This window comes from Stomoxys calcitrans, chromosome 2, assembly GCF_963082655.1.
Source record: "Stomoxys calcitrans chromosome 2, idStoCalc2.1, whole genome shotgun sequence".
In the NCBI taxonomy this organism is placed as follows: Eukaryota; Metazoa; Arthropoda; class Insecta; order Diptera; family Muscidae; genus Stomoxys; species Stomoxys calcitrans.
Genome location: NC_081553.1, coordinates 6,628,945 through 6,642,587, shown reverse-complemented (window position 1 = coordinate 6,642,587; position 13,643 = coordinate 6,628,945). Strand labels below are relative to the sequence as shown.

Genomic DNA, 13,643 nt, shown 5'->3' with positions numbered 1-13,643 from the left:
GTTTGCAAATCTAAATCGATTTTGATTAAATTTAGCGGAAGCATTCAGATGGGTTATAAAACATTCCATAGTAACTTTCATTCAAATCGGTTGACCTTCAATAGCCATCTACAAAATGGTGTCAAAATTAGCAGACCTAAGAATGAGGAGGCCACCGTAGCGCAGAGATTAGCATGTCCGCCTATGACGCTGAACGCATGGGTTCGAATCCTTGCGAGAACATCAGGAAAAAATTTTTAACTGTAGTTGAAAATGCCGGTGACATTTGCGACTTCTCCACAAAGAGGTGTCACACTAAGGCAAGCCGATCTGGCTCGGTTATTAAAAGGAGGTCCCTTACTACTGAGCTCAAACTTGAATCGGAGCACTCATTGATTTGTGAGAGATTTGCCCCTGTTCCCGAATGTTCATGGGCAAATTTGCATTTGCAAAAATGAAGTCAGCATCATACAATAAGTGAATGTTGAGTTATCAATCTAAATTTATGTTTTATTTTTGTGACCATATAGACCATTTCCGCCGATTCCATTTAGAACCCTTAGAAATCTACAACGTTTAAAACAATCATTGTTTGTAGGTAGATTCTGATCCTTTTTAGTGATATCTTACTCAAGCCACATGAAATCAGGATGAATGGAAAGTTAGTAGCCTAAAATAACATTCATCGAGATTAAATAGTAAGGAATGTCATGTGCGAATTTGTCATTTCCGCAATATAAATTTTTAACATGTATGTATCTCTACGATACCCATATTTTAGACAAGTAACGGCATTCGACTAGACATTGTTTACAAAGAAAAGAAGTGAATAACTTCCAAAATGAACTGGTCTTTCCGAAACTCTTTCATTATTCAATGATTAAACAAAAACACACATTAAATCAAATGATGATGATGACCAATAATAAATTATGCGGAAGCTTTTCAGTAAGTCAGTAATGAAAGCGAATTTGATGATGGAATATTCATTCATGCACCTAATTTACATTTCATAGCTCAATTCAAACAAACACTGGGTTATTAATTATTTCAGAAAGCCCCCACCCTCCCCACCTTTCGATACATTATTACAATGGTTCATAGTGTGGTTCAACGAACTTCAAATCTTTGCAAGAGATTTTTGAGACTCTGCGATTAAGGGTCAAATAAGCGATCATTGTACTGGCTACCAAGATGGCAGGCAAGTGTAAGTGTTGACACAAGTGGTAAACCCGACTAGTTTCAATTGTATCTTGGTTTTAAACAAGGTCAACGCTACACACACACACACACTAGTTTCGATGCTATTGGATATTGATTATGATTCTTCTCTGCGGAAGAAGCGGAAACAAAGTCAATTCAAGAATCGAAAGGTAATCCGCCAAAGACAACCAGCCACCAATGGCATACAAATGCGTACTCGTGAAGCTGGGCTTAATTGATATTTAACATTGAGAGGTGCTATTAATAAATATATTTTGAATATCTTTTGTACAAATATTGTGGAATGTTGGGCGCTAATATGGCTGGTGAGACGTTAACTAAAACAACCAGTTCTTTGAGAACAGAAAGACTTATTTAAAAGTTCTGTTTCAAACTTAAAATTCTAGAAGGGAAGATGCTAATATGTGACTATATGCGTACTATGTTTGTTATATAGAAAGACCTTGACACACAAAAATTCTTTATATTCTCATAGAGATAGGTGTAAGTAGAGTTAAGGGTTTTTTCTATAAGCAACTGGCTTAGAAGCAAGTCTTTTATGAAAATTAAGTTTCACATTTTAATAACGGTCTGTTGTAAATGAAGCAGGGAACCTTCCTTTTTATACATTTGTTCTACATTTCATGAGATCATCTTATTTTTGTTCACAAACCGGATCTTTTTAAAAGCATTTTAATTTTTTACAGAAACCAACTAACAAAATTAGGTCAAATAATTATAGCCTATAATTACCAATTCTTGAATTTTTGTGAGAGTAAATTTTTTAGCTTCTCAAACATTGACTATTGAATTGTGTACTTTCTTTTATAAGCTCCCCAAACATTTATCATCTTAACAAATAACATAGTTCGTTTAACTTCAACTCTTAAAACAAACGAAAAAATGGCATGATTTCTAGAAGGTGGTGGGGAAATTCATTTTCCATCGTTTACTTTAAACATAAGATTTTTGCATTTCTTAATATCTCGAAAGAAAACTTTCTTTAGCCACACTACATTATTAAACATTTTTGGCAAACAACTCAGTTATCCGTTATCAGTTTAAAATCAAATAAATACAAACAAGTAAAAACGTGCTAAGTTCGACCGGGCCGAGTAATGGGAAAACACAACAATGGATTGTACTAAAAATTTACAAAAATTAACTTTGTTAAATGCCTATGGGTACTACTTCAGGCTAAAATTTAAGCTTCTTTGGGTAATTAATACTAACGAGGAGATCGGTTCATATAGGAGCATATCATATTATACATCGATTTGAACCATACTTTCACACATATGGGAAGTCATAATAGAACACAATGTGCAAGCTCAGACAACAATTGTGGATACCCGGGGCTCAAAAACTTAAATCATGAGATCGGTGTTTATGGAAGCAATATCAGGTTATAGACCGATTTGGATCGTACTTGGCAGCTGCTGGCAGTCCTAAGAGAAAAGCACATGCAATATCTATGACACATCGGCTTCAAGGGGCTCAAGATCTCAAATCGGGAGATCGGTTTATATGGGATCTTTATCTAAATAAGGGGCCACCGTAGCTCAGAGGTTAACAAATCCGCCTCCGACGGTGAACGCCTTGGTTCAAATCCAAGCGACAGCATCAGAAAATTTTTTGGTTTCCCCCTCCTTGGTAATCAGCCGAGTAAACTTCACTACTGAGTGGTGCCGCTCTGCGAAGATCCCTTCAAATTCGGCAATAAAAAGGAGGTCCCTTATCATTGAACTTAAAATTTTATCGAAAAACACTCATTGATATGAGAGCAGTATCCATGCTATTCCTCAATGGAATAATTTAAATGTCCAAATCAGAACTGATATAGCCCATTTGCAATCCCCAATGACCTACATCAATAAGATATATCTGTGCAAACTTCAAGCGCATATCTTTATACGTTCGCCAGTTATCTTGATTTCGACAGACGGACATGGCTGGATCGATTTAGAATGTCAATACGATCGAAAATATACATATATTCTTTATGGGGTCACAGATCAATATTTCGAAGTTAAACAAAACAAGGAAAAGCGTGCTAAGTTCGGCCGGGCCGAATTTTATATACCCTCCACCATGGATCGCATTTGTCGAGTGCTTTTCCCCGCATCTCTTCTTAGGCGAAAAAGGAGATTTGCCCTGCTATTAGAGCGATATCAAGATATGGTCCGGTTCGGACCACAATTAAATTATATGTTGTATACCTGTGTAAAATGTCAGCCAATTCGAATAAGAATTGCACAATTTGGGGGCTCAAGTAGTAAAATAGAGATATAGATTTTTATGGGAGCTGTATCAGGCTTAAAACCGATTCAGACCATAATGGTATGTTGATGGTCATGAGAGGATCTGTCGTACAAAATTTTAGGCAAATCGAATGATAGTTGCGACCTTTAGAGGCTCAAGAAGTCAATATCCCAGATAGGTTTATATGGCAGCTATATCGGGTTAAGAACCGATTTGAACCTTATTTGGCACAATTATTGAAAGTCATAATAAAATACGTCATGCAAAATTTCAGCCAAATCGGGTAACAATTGCGCCCTCTAGAAGCTCAATAAGTCAAGTCCCCAGATCGGTTTATACGACAGCTATATCATGGACCGATTTGAACCATTCTTGGCACAATTGTTAGATATCATAACAAAATACTTTGTGCAAAATTTCTTTCAAATCGGATAAGAATTACGCCCTCTAGTGGCTCAAGAAGTCAAGATTCAAGATCGGTTTATATGGCAGCTATATCAAAACATTGACCGATATGGCCCATGTACAATCCCAACCGATCTACACTAATAAGAAGTATTTTTGCAACATTTCAAACGGCTAGCTTTACTCCTTCAAAATTTTGCGTGCTTTTGACAAACTGATGGACAAACGGCTAGGTTGACATAAAATGTCACGACGATCAAGAATATATATGTTTTGTGGGGTCTCAGACGAATATTTCGAGTAGTTACAAACAGAATGACGAAATTAGTATACCCCCATCCTATGGTGGAGGTTATAAAAACTAACTAGATTCGTATCGTATGGTGCTGAACATATGCATAGAAAGGCCTCTGGCTCCCACAGAAAAACTTTATACCCTTCCCCAGAATTTTGAAACCAAATCTGAACCGATATGTTGCATTTGCAATCCCCGACGACCTACATCAACTAGCAGCATCTGTGCAAAATGTCAAGCGGAAATTATTAATCGTTAGATCGCTATCGCGATTTCCACTGACGGACGGCCATGGCTAGATCGACATAGAATGTCAATGAGAGATATCACTAAAATAAAGCTTCTAAAATAAAGCTTTAATTGAAGTCCTCTCCTAGAAAATATTTCTAGCTCCTCTAATGATGGTAGGTATAAAAATTTCCAAAATGTGGGTAATTTCCCATGTTTTTCATAATATGCTCCGTTTTCTATGTAATTTATGAAAATACGCATGTGTGAAATTTTGTTCCACAATATTATAATGACCCCCCTAGTGCAGGGGTCGTGGGTTCGATTCCCGCCAGAGGCCTTGGTCTGTCGCTACTGTGATATCACAATGGACTTGAAATTGTCTAAGTGAGTCTGCAAAGGACTGCAACTCGTACCTAACCTAACCTATAATGATATTTAATTTGGTAATGTAACACACAATGTTACATGTGTAATGCAAATGCAATTTTTTTTTTTTTTCATGAACATTCCATTAACCCATTTTAGGCAGGTGTAGCGTTTTCTCAGAGCGACAACTCTTTGGCGAGAAGTGGCAAAGTACCTCATAATTATCACCAGTATTAGGAGGCGACTACCGCAGACAATTTTTTTCCTGATGTTCTCGCCAGGGTTCGAACCCAGGAATTCAGGGTCTTAGACGGACATGCTAACCTCTGAACCGAGCTCAAATAAATTTGTAGTAACTTTACTAACTGCAAAAGCTATAAATTATATCAGGTCAGAATCTGCTTAATATTTTACAAACTAGCACAGATTATTTTATAGGTATCAAATCTTACAATGAATGGGCTTTGGAGGCATTAGAAGTCAAAAGGGAGGATCGTTTGATATGGGTCCATAACTATTAACGTAATTTTTAGGAGCTTAATATGAAGGGGTTATTGGAGATCACAACTGTACAATATCTGTCAAGAATTTTGTGTTTAAAGGATAATAAAAAGCAAATCGCCAGATCGGTTTATATGACATTAAACCCATTGGGTCCATTTTTGAGATTGTGCGGAAGAGAACATAATAAACTTGAAATACCATAAAATAGCAAGTCGGATTAAACATAAGTATGCTAGGGGCTCAGGGAGGCCACCGTAACGCAGAGGTTAGCATGTCCGCCTATGACGCTGAACGCCTGGGTACGAATCCTGGCGAGACCATCAGAAAAAAAATGTTTCAGCGGTGGTTTTACCCTTCTAATGCTTGCAAACATTTGTGAGGTACTATGACATGTAAAACTTCTCTCCAAAGAGGTGTCGCACGCCTTTCGGACTCGGCTATAAAAAGGAGGCCCCTAATCATTGAGCTTAAACTTGAATCGGACTGCACTCATTGATATGTGAGAAGTTTGCCCATGTTCCTTAGTGGAATGTTCATGGGCAAAATTTGCAATGCTAGGGGCTCAAGGAGTAAAATCGAGGGACCGGTCTCTACATTTTTTATATATATACTATGTAATTTTGCTGTCAGTGCCTGATTTTCAAAAGTATAAAAGTCAACCGATCGGGTAAAAAGCAACCCATACTAAGTACATTCATTGTGAATGTGAAAAATTTCTAGTGGTGTCTTTATCCCAAGATGAATATGATTTTGATGTCGCACTTTCATACAAATGTGTACTTTGTTTCAGAATTTCACTCAGGATCGGCACGGGTTATGGTTATCCATAATATTCCTTAGTTTTTTTCATTGAGGAAAAAAAGGTTAAAATTGGAGGAAATCCTTTTTTCTACTTAAAAAAAAAATTTTTCTCTTTTATAGATTGGTACAGTATAATGGTAAATACGTTTGTTCAGGAAAATGTAATTTATCCATACCAAACTTTAGGTTTTGAAATTTTGTCAAAAGTTCAAATCAACTTACGCTACCATAGATTTGAAAATTTTACTAGGCTTCTTACCTGAAATAAATAAAAACAAATAGATATAACAAATTAATTTTTGTATAGTTGGATAATTCTAAAATTTTCCCTATTAATTTGTGCTGCCTTATTTTATAAAACTAATTAACCTTTTGTTAATCTTATCCTTTAAATATATATAGTTCACATATTGCATTGTGAATTTGCTATTTTAAGTAAATAAAACCAGTAAGGAAAGGCAAAAGTCGAGCGGAGCCTACACCTACCCTACAATTATAAATTCGGGCAATATATAAATATTCATGTATATGAGGGCTGTATCTAAATCGGAGCTGACTTTTAAACAGATCTTTTGAAAATTGTTGTTACTACGGCCATATAAGTGCAAATCCGGCTATAAATATGTATGGGTGCTACATCCAAATTTGAGCCAATTATAATGTTAAGATCAGTAACAAAACAATCCGTGCCAAATTTTGTGTTGATCGGTTACAAATTGTGTTTATTACAGCCTTATAAGTGTAAATTGGGCGCTACATATACATGGGAGCTACATCCAAATCTGAACCGATTTTAGTAAAATCCCGTAGATATGTTAAGATCAGTAGCAAAACAATCCGTGCCGAATTTCGTGCAGATCGGTTGAAAATTAGAGTTACTACGGCCATTTATGTGCAGATCGGGCGATACATATATATAGGAGCTATATCTAAATATGAACCGATTTTGATGAAATCTTGTAAATGTATATAAATCAGCCACAAAACAATCTGTGCCAAATTTTGTGCATTTCGGTTGAAAATTGTAGCTACTACGGCCATTTAAGTGCAAATTGGCCGATACATATACATGGGAGCTATATCTAAATCTGAACCGATTTTTACCAAAATCAATAGCGTCCGTCCTTGGGTCAAAAAAGTGATATGTGCAAAATTTCATGATGATTGTACAACAAATACGACCTGCACTTTGATTACAAGAATAAATGGACTCACCGACGGACAGATGGACATGGCTAAATCGAATCACAAAGTGATTCTGAGTCGTATATATACGATGTCAATGGGTCTAGCTCTTGTCCTTCTTCGCGTTGCAAACAAAAACTTCTAATACCCTGTACAACAGGGGTGGTGTAGGGTATAAAACTATGCATTCCAAAACAAAGGTGAAGATTACAGGAGTAGTTAAAGTGCAACATCGCAAAAGAGTAGTTCTAATTTGTTTTATTATTCCTCTTCCTTCTACCAAATTGAATGTACGAATGATATTCAACTTCCTTGACTAGAATTTTAGCTACATTTGCTTCCAAATTGCACGATTTTTTGTTTATAGCTATTTTCATATTTTTAAGTACTATTCAATTACTTAAATTGAGTATCATTAATGCGTGAACTAAATTAAAATAAAGAACACGTTCAACTGGAAGAAATCGGTGCATTTAACTATACAATCATTATTCCAAACAAGGCTCAAATTGAATAACCAAAAACATGAATTAAAACCAACTTAATAGCACTCTAGAAATAGATAAATTTGAAGTCCATAAGGCAACCCGAATTTATTCGCCTTAAATACTAATCACTTAGCATAGTAGATCAATTGAGCAGAAAAAACCATTAAAAGCATACATATGTCCAAATAAAATATCAATATATTTAATTAAATATTAGCCATTCATTAAATATTAGAATATTTGTAGTATTAAAACAGAATTACCCATGTGGTATTTAGCCTGTTTGCCTGAAGGGCCCATAGGTATGTTTCCCAGAATGGCTCTAGCATTTGTTTTTCGAATAAATATGCGGAAGATAACTTGGAACAACAATTCATAGTTAAATTTTGCAGTTGCCTGAAAATGATGAACAAAACTGAAGCAGAAACATTCAGCCAGACAGGCGATCGATGGCGCAGAAAAAATTAGGTATTCAAGGCATGTTGTCCTAGCAAAAGCAACAGACAGAAATCGACACAAACTCGTATATGGCAAATTGTGGTTTTTTTGATGACGTCCAAAGTACGAGTAACTATCTACAATACATGTGTGTCGAACATGTGATCTACACCGACAGAGTAGACCATTGTAGGGTGCTATTTATTAGCATGTGGCTATGGCAGAACTTTTACACTTTTTTTAATATTAATTGAATATGCTATGCAGTGGCAAATTATGTTAATGCAAAGTGGCCATTGTCGTCAATAGTTTTCTAAGAAATTATAGACTCTTTCCTAGCCTGGCAAGCTTGCACTTAATGCATGGGTAATATGTATTTAGTTCATCATTATGCTAATTTTGGAACATGACCATTGATTACTCCCATGAAGCAGGTGTAACGAGCATGAAACGGGGAACATTGGTTCCAATTTTGTGAAAGGGCTCGTCATTCATTATGTATACAGTACTCGGCCTGTTGCACGTTCTAAATATTAAAAGTAACCTCGAAAAAAATAAAACTTAAGTCAGAAACTCTGTGCTACTTACGAAATCACAAATCGTTTTCCATACCACCCCCCTAAGTTGGTTCATGTATACCAGACATGAACTGGCTATACTGGAAGCTATACAGACCTCCTTCTTAATTTCTTTAAGTAATATTCTCGTCTTCTCACAACCCGGATCTCTTCATAGGATTTTCGTCGTCTTACTGTTGTTATTGTTCTGATGGCCAGTTTATGATGTTCACATTCGACTTCCTCACATTAACACCACACCACCTCCCGCATTCCGTGATCGCACGGATCTTCGCCTGCAAGACCGTATTGTGGTCAGGCAGTCTAAAACAGATTTTAGTCAATGCGTTCTCAATGTAGACCCGCAGACCCACTCTGTCCTCTAGCTTTGATCCATCCGTGTAACATGATCTTCCAACTGGCAATACCAGAGTTCCGTCAATCCAAGGCTGTGCCTCCCACTCGACCTTAAGCGTCGTCTGAGGTATCCGATCGGAAACCTCTTCCATATATATCGTTGCCTCGACTGTACCGCGATGTTGAGACCTGCACTCTAACCTCTATCCATTCTCCCATAGCCCTAAGCCTCCTAGCCTCACACTTAAACTGTATGTCTATGGATCGAATATTTAGAATAGTCTCCAGTGCCCTGTTGGGCGTGGTTCTCATAACTCTGTTCCAAGGCAACATGTTCTCTAAACCTGTTGCATTATTCTTACGTTGCACTTTTTCTGCATCGCAGTCCACCAAACTACCGAGGGGTAAGAAAGTATTGGGATAATCCCGCTTCTGTATAGCCAGTGGAATATCCTCGGATTCAGGCCCCATTTCGAGCCCACGGGCCATCTATATATTGACCAATATCTGTGAGCCGCATCTGTACGCTTCTAATTCAGTATCCTGTCGAAGATCACTGTCAAATATTTATCTGTTCCTTGTCATATATCGAAATCGTTTTATTAAGGAAACGTGGTGCATCAAATGGTCCCACCTTCGTCTTCTTCGTGAACAGGCATATTGCAGTCTTCATTGAGATTCCAAAGAAAGAAAGACCCTTTCGGCCCTTCTCCATAGCAGATTCGAATCTTTACCCCTTAGAAGTATTATACGAGTATCATGGTCTGCTTAGCAAATCCCTCCTTAGTCAGCATCCTTAATAGGCTATTTATGGCCAGTTGGAGCGCTAGATTGTCCTCCTCCTTCTATAGTAATGCCAGAAATATCCCCTACGTTACTTTGATCAACCTCAATATTCCTAGTTTCGAGTGTCTTTTTGATCCTGTGGAAAATGCGTTTTCATCAAAAGCCTCAAATTTTAAAATATTTCCTCTTTCTTTTATTTGTAATAAACAATGGATTGTAGGTTTTTTAAACCTTTGAGGAAGAAGAATAAACCCCTACATAAAGTATTGTTTTTTTTTTTTTTTTTTGCATATTCGTTCTTAGAATAGTCCTATTTACTAAGTAAAGTGTCACCAAATGGTAAAAATTTTGCTCCTTCTATGAAAAAAATCATGGAATATATATGTCCCATTCGTCCTCAAAGGCAAATATTTAAGCAAAAAAACGTTTTCGAATATTGCTTAAAATTTAAAATAAATCAGATCGTGCAGTCTGTTTAGACTGCCATAGATAAAAACTTGTAAGGGTAGTGGGCGTGGTGGGATATACAGTAAGGTTCAAAATGAAGTGTAGAAAAGCATTTGATGCAAAAAAAATTATTTCATCTTCAAATTTAATAGTTATACGAAATACAAAAATAATAAACTAACCATTCTTAAACAATGTTTTGTTTAGTGATGAATGTAAGTTTGAGGTATGGATCAAAGCTAGGAGACAGAGTGGGCCTGAGGGTCTATATTGAGAACCCAGGAACTGAGATCAGTTTTAAACTGTCTGACCATAATACGATCCTGCAGGCGGAGATCCGGGCGATCACGGAATGCGTGAAGTGGTGTGGTACTAATGCGAGGATGTCGAGTATGACCATCTTTACGGACAGTAAAATGGCCACAAGTGCAAGAAAAACCAGGACTGTAAGGTCACGAACAGAGTAAGGAGTAATGACAGGGCAGACTATTCGGCAGTGAAGGCTAGAGAACCACCGCTTGGTAACGATAAACTTGGTAAACCCGAAGCCTTTCGAGTCGACGGCCGTTAAAGGCGTGGGCGACGAAAGCGCATGCAACCCTGTGGAACAGCGAAACGGTCGATAGGACCGCGAAAATCCTATGAGGTAACCCGGATCGTGAGATTCCTATTACTAAAAGGAAGTAAGAAGGAGATCAGTTAGCTTTGGGCTTACTTATGTAACAAAAATCGGTCAAATCCGATGAAAAATTTTGTTATCTGGGGGCTCAAGAAACAAATTCGGGGCTATATCTATTCAAAGAACTATCTGGTTTGGCTACTGGAGATAGTTAGTGTACTATGAATCGTAAACTCCAGCCAAATTGGATAAATCTTAAGGCTCATAGGGGCTCAAAAAGCGAAATCTGAGGATTTTGGGATATAATATTATTTACAAGCTCCATTCGCAATAACCACTTTCATATATAAAAAAAAAAAAAAATCCTGTGCAAATTTGAGGCTAAAAGATTTTTTCCTTCGTACGGGGAAAGGCGGGGGAAGCATGGATCGACTAAGAATGTGAAAACAATCAGGATATATATCAAATAGCCTCGGAAATCGACTTTTTGAGGCGAGACTAGTAAAAATATTCTTCCCACCCCATATAAAAAAGATTGTCCGCCTTTAATTTTGGCCTTGGCAAGTCAAAAATATTAAAATCGGGACTGGGCCGTTGCTATTACGTTAGCTAACTTTTCCAAAAGAAAACTGCATCTCGTTAAACACTTTAACGCTCTAATTAAGTTAATTTGGTTGCTTTGTCCATTAATTACCGTTTTTTGTATATTTTTATGATCTTAAAAATTTTCAAGTCAAAAACTGATTTGATGATGATTGGTTACGTTTGAGGACGACTAGAAAGTGTAAAGGTAAAAGAACATCACCAAACCAATTAAGGTGAAAAGTTACTGAAGAAGGAGACATTGACTCTAATAATACTAAAAATTGAGCTAATTTTTATTAATGAAAAAAATAATGCAAATTTTTGTGTTGGACATCTTACCAAAACGAAACGGGAAAATTATATTCAATGTTTTTGACCGAATTTTATTGATTCTCTATCGATTAAATGCAAATTTTCAAAAATCCATTATTAAATATGGATTTTAGAGCAAAAATACAATATAGGATATAGTATATGTCCCATTCGTCCTCAAAGGGTTAATAAACCTTTTCTTTATATGCAGATTTTCTATCATTTAATTGCCCTTCACTGGGAATATGCAACAATTTGCTGCTGCTTCGTCTACCGGTAATGATTTCAAATTCCATAATAATTTGTTCTTCGCTTCAGGTTTAACTTTGAACTGATAGTAATACTAAAGTATCGGCGATATAAACACGGCAATGATTTCAAATTCCATAATCAGTTGTACTTCGCTTCAGGTTTAACTTTGAACTGATAGTAATACTCAAATATATTACTCCAATGCCTTATACTGGACTCGGAACCAAGTTATAACGGTATTTCTATTAATCATTTTTCAACTAAAATTCGATAAAACTTTTGGTTTTAACTAACAGAAATAGCCCGCCAAAAAAATAAAAAAATTACTAAACTTTTTTTGAAATTGTTTCATTTTATTATTTGGGAATTATTTCATAATGAAATAATCTCCAAACAGTATCAGCGATATAAGCCCAAATAAAATTAAAAAAAAAAAATAAAAATTTTCCCCAATTTACTTTCGCTGGTTATTTAATTGTTTGCTTTGGAGGTTATTTCATTGCGGGTTGCTTCGTAGCGCCACAAATTAAAACATGGGCATTGTGTTCTCTTTTTCTGGGCCTTATGACCGATATATGGGCAGTCTTAATGCCCTATTTCATCGTTATGACCGCCATACCGCGGTCATAAAGCCCAACATTGATTTTGGACCTTATGATCGTTTGGCGTTATGACAGGTCGCCGTAACACGCTTATTGCCATAAATGTATTTTTTTATTATAAGAACCATCAAATAAAACACACTAAAATATATAACGCGTTAAAGTGATCATGTTCCTATGTCTTTATATAGCAGGCAAAATTGTTAATTTCGATATGATCAATTCCCTTAACCCATTCAAAACAAAAATTTATTTTGGAAGTATTTTGCCCTGCATGTTTTAATTTAACTTTCAACTTTATATTCATCTTAGTATAATTTTATTTATTATTTCTCGAGCAATTGCCAAATGCTATTTCTCGCAGATAAAAAGACATTTACAGATGTTTAAATTATAATGAGGTAAAACTGTAAAATTTGTGAATGTCACAAAATTGCCATTGCAACATGTCCCGTCTGGCGAAGGCAGCTTCATTTTTGTGTCTTACATGTCACGTGTCAATTGATATGATTTATTTACATAAACATTTACATGTTGATATCACAAAGAAGCGATCACGTACTCGCATTCACTGCAAATGTTGTCTTCCATTCAAGTATTTTGAAATTAAAATTTTTATTTGAAATCTTTCAATACCTTATTTACTTAGTTACGGGATTAATCATCAGCTGACGAGCGAAAATGTGTTACGAATGTCATAAAGGCATTACGTGAGACGAAAAATAACGCTGTCATGGAGTGTGAACATAAGAAGCATCATTCAATGGCCAATATGAACAAACAAAAAAATGTTTATAACAATTCTCACTAAAACTTATATGTACCATAAAAAAAATCTGTTTCCACATTGATGCATAAACTAAAATGGTGCCAAGAAGGTTTTGATTATTTGGTAAAAAAAACAGCTTGGAAATGCACCCACTTGCGAGTACCCATCAAATATCGAATGATTAGGTGACTGATATGGTA

At 36.1% G+C, this 13,643-nt stretch overlaps 1 protein-coding gene across 2 annotated transcripts in view; it reads right to left on the bottom strand.

The window, feature by feature from the left end:
- The window catches only part of LOC106083333 (elongation of very long chain fatty acids protein 7), a 38,713-nt gene that overhangs the window by 11,444 nt on the left and 13,626 nt on the right, over positions 1-13,643 (bottom strand). Inside the window, exon 2 of one of the 2 annotated variants that reach the window (XM_059361940.1) lies at positions 6,269-6,305. The exons of the other annotated variant lie outside the window; for it this stretch is intronic. The gene's annotated coding sequence lies outside the window, so the exon portion shown is untranslated. The remainder of the gene's footprint in view (positions 1-6,268; positions 6,306-13,643) is intronic. 2 annotated transcript variants of the gene reach the window in all.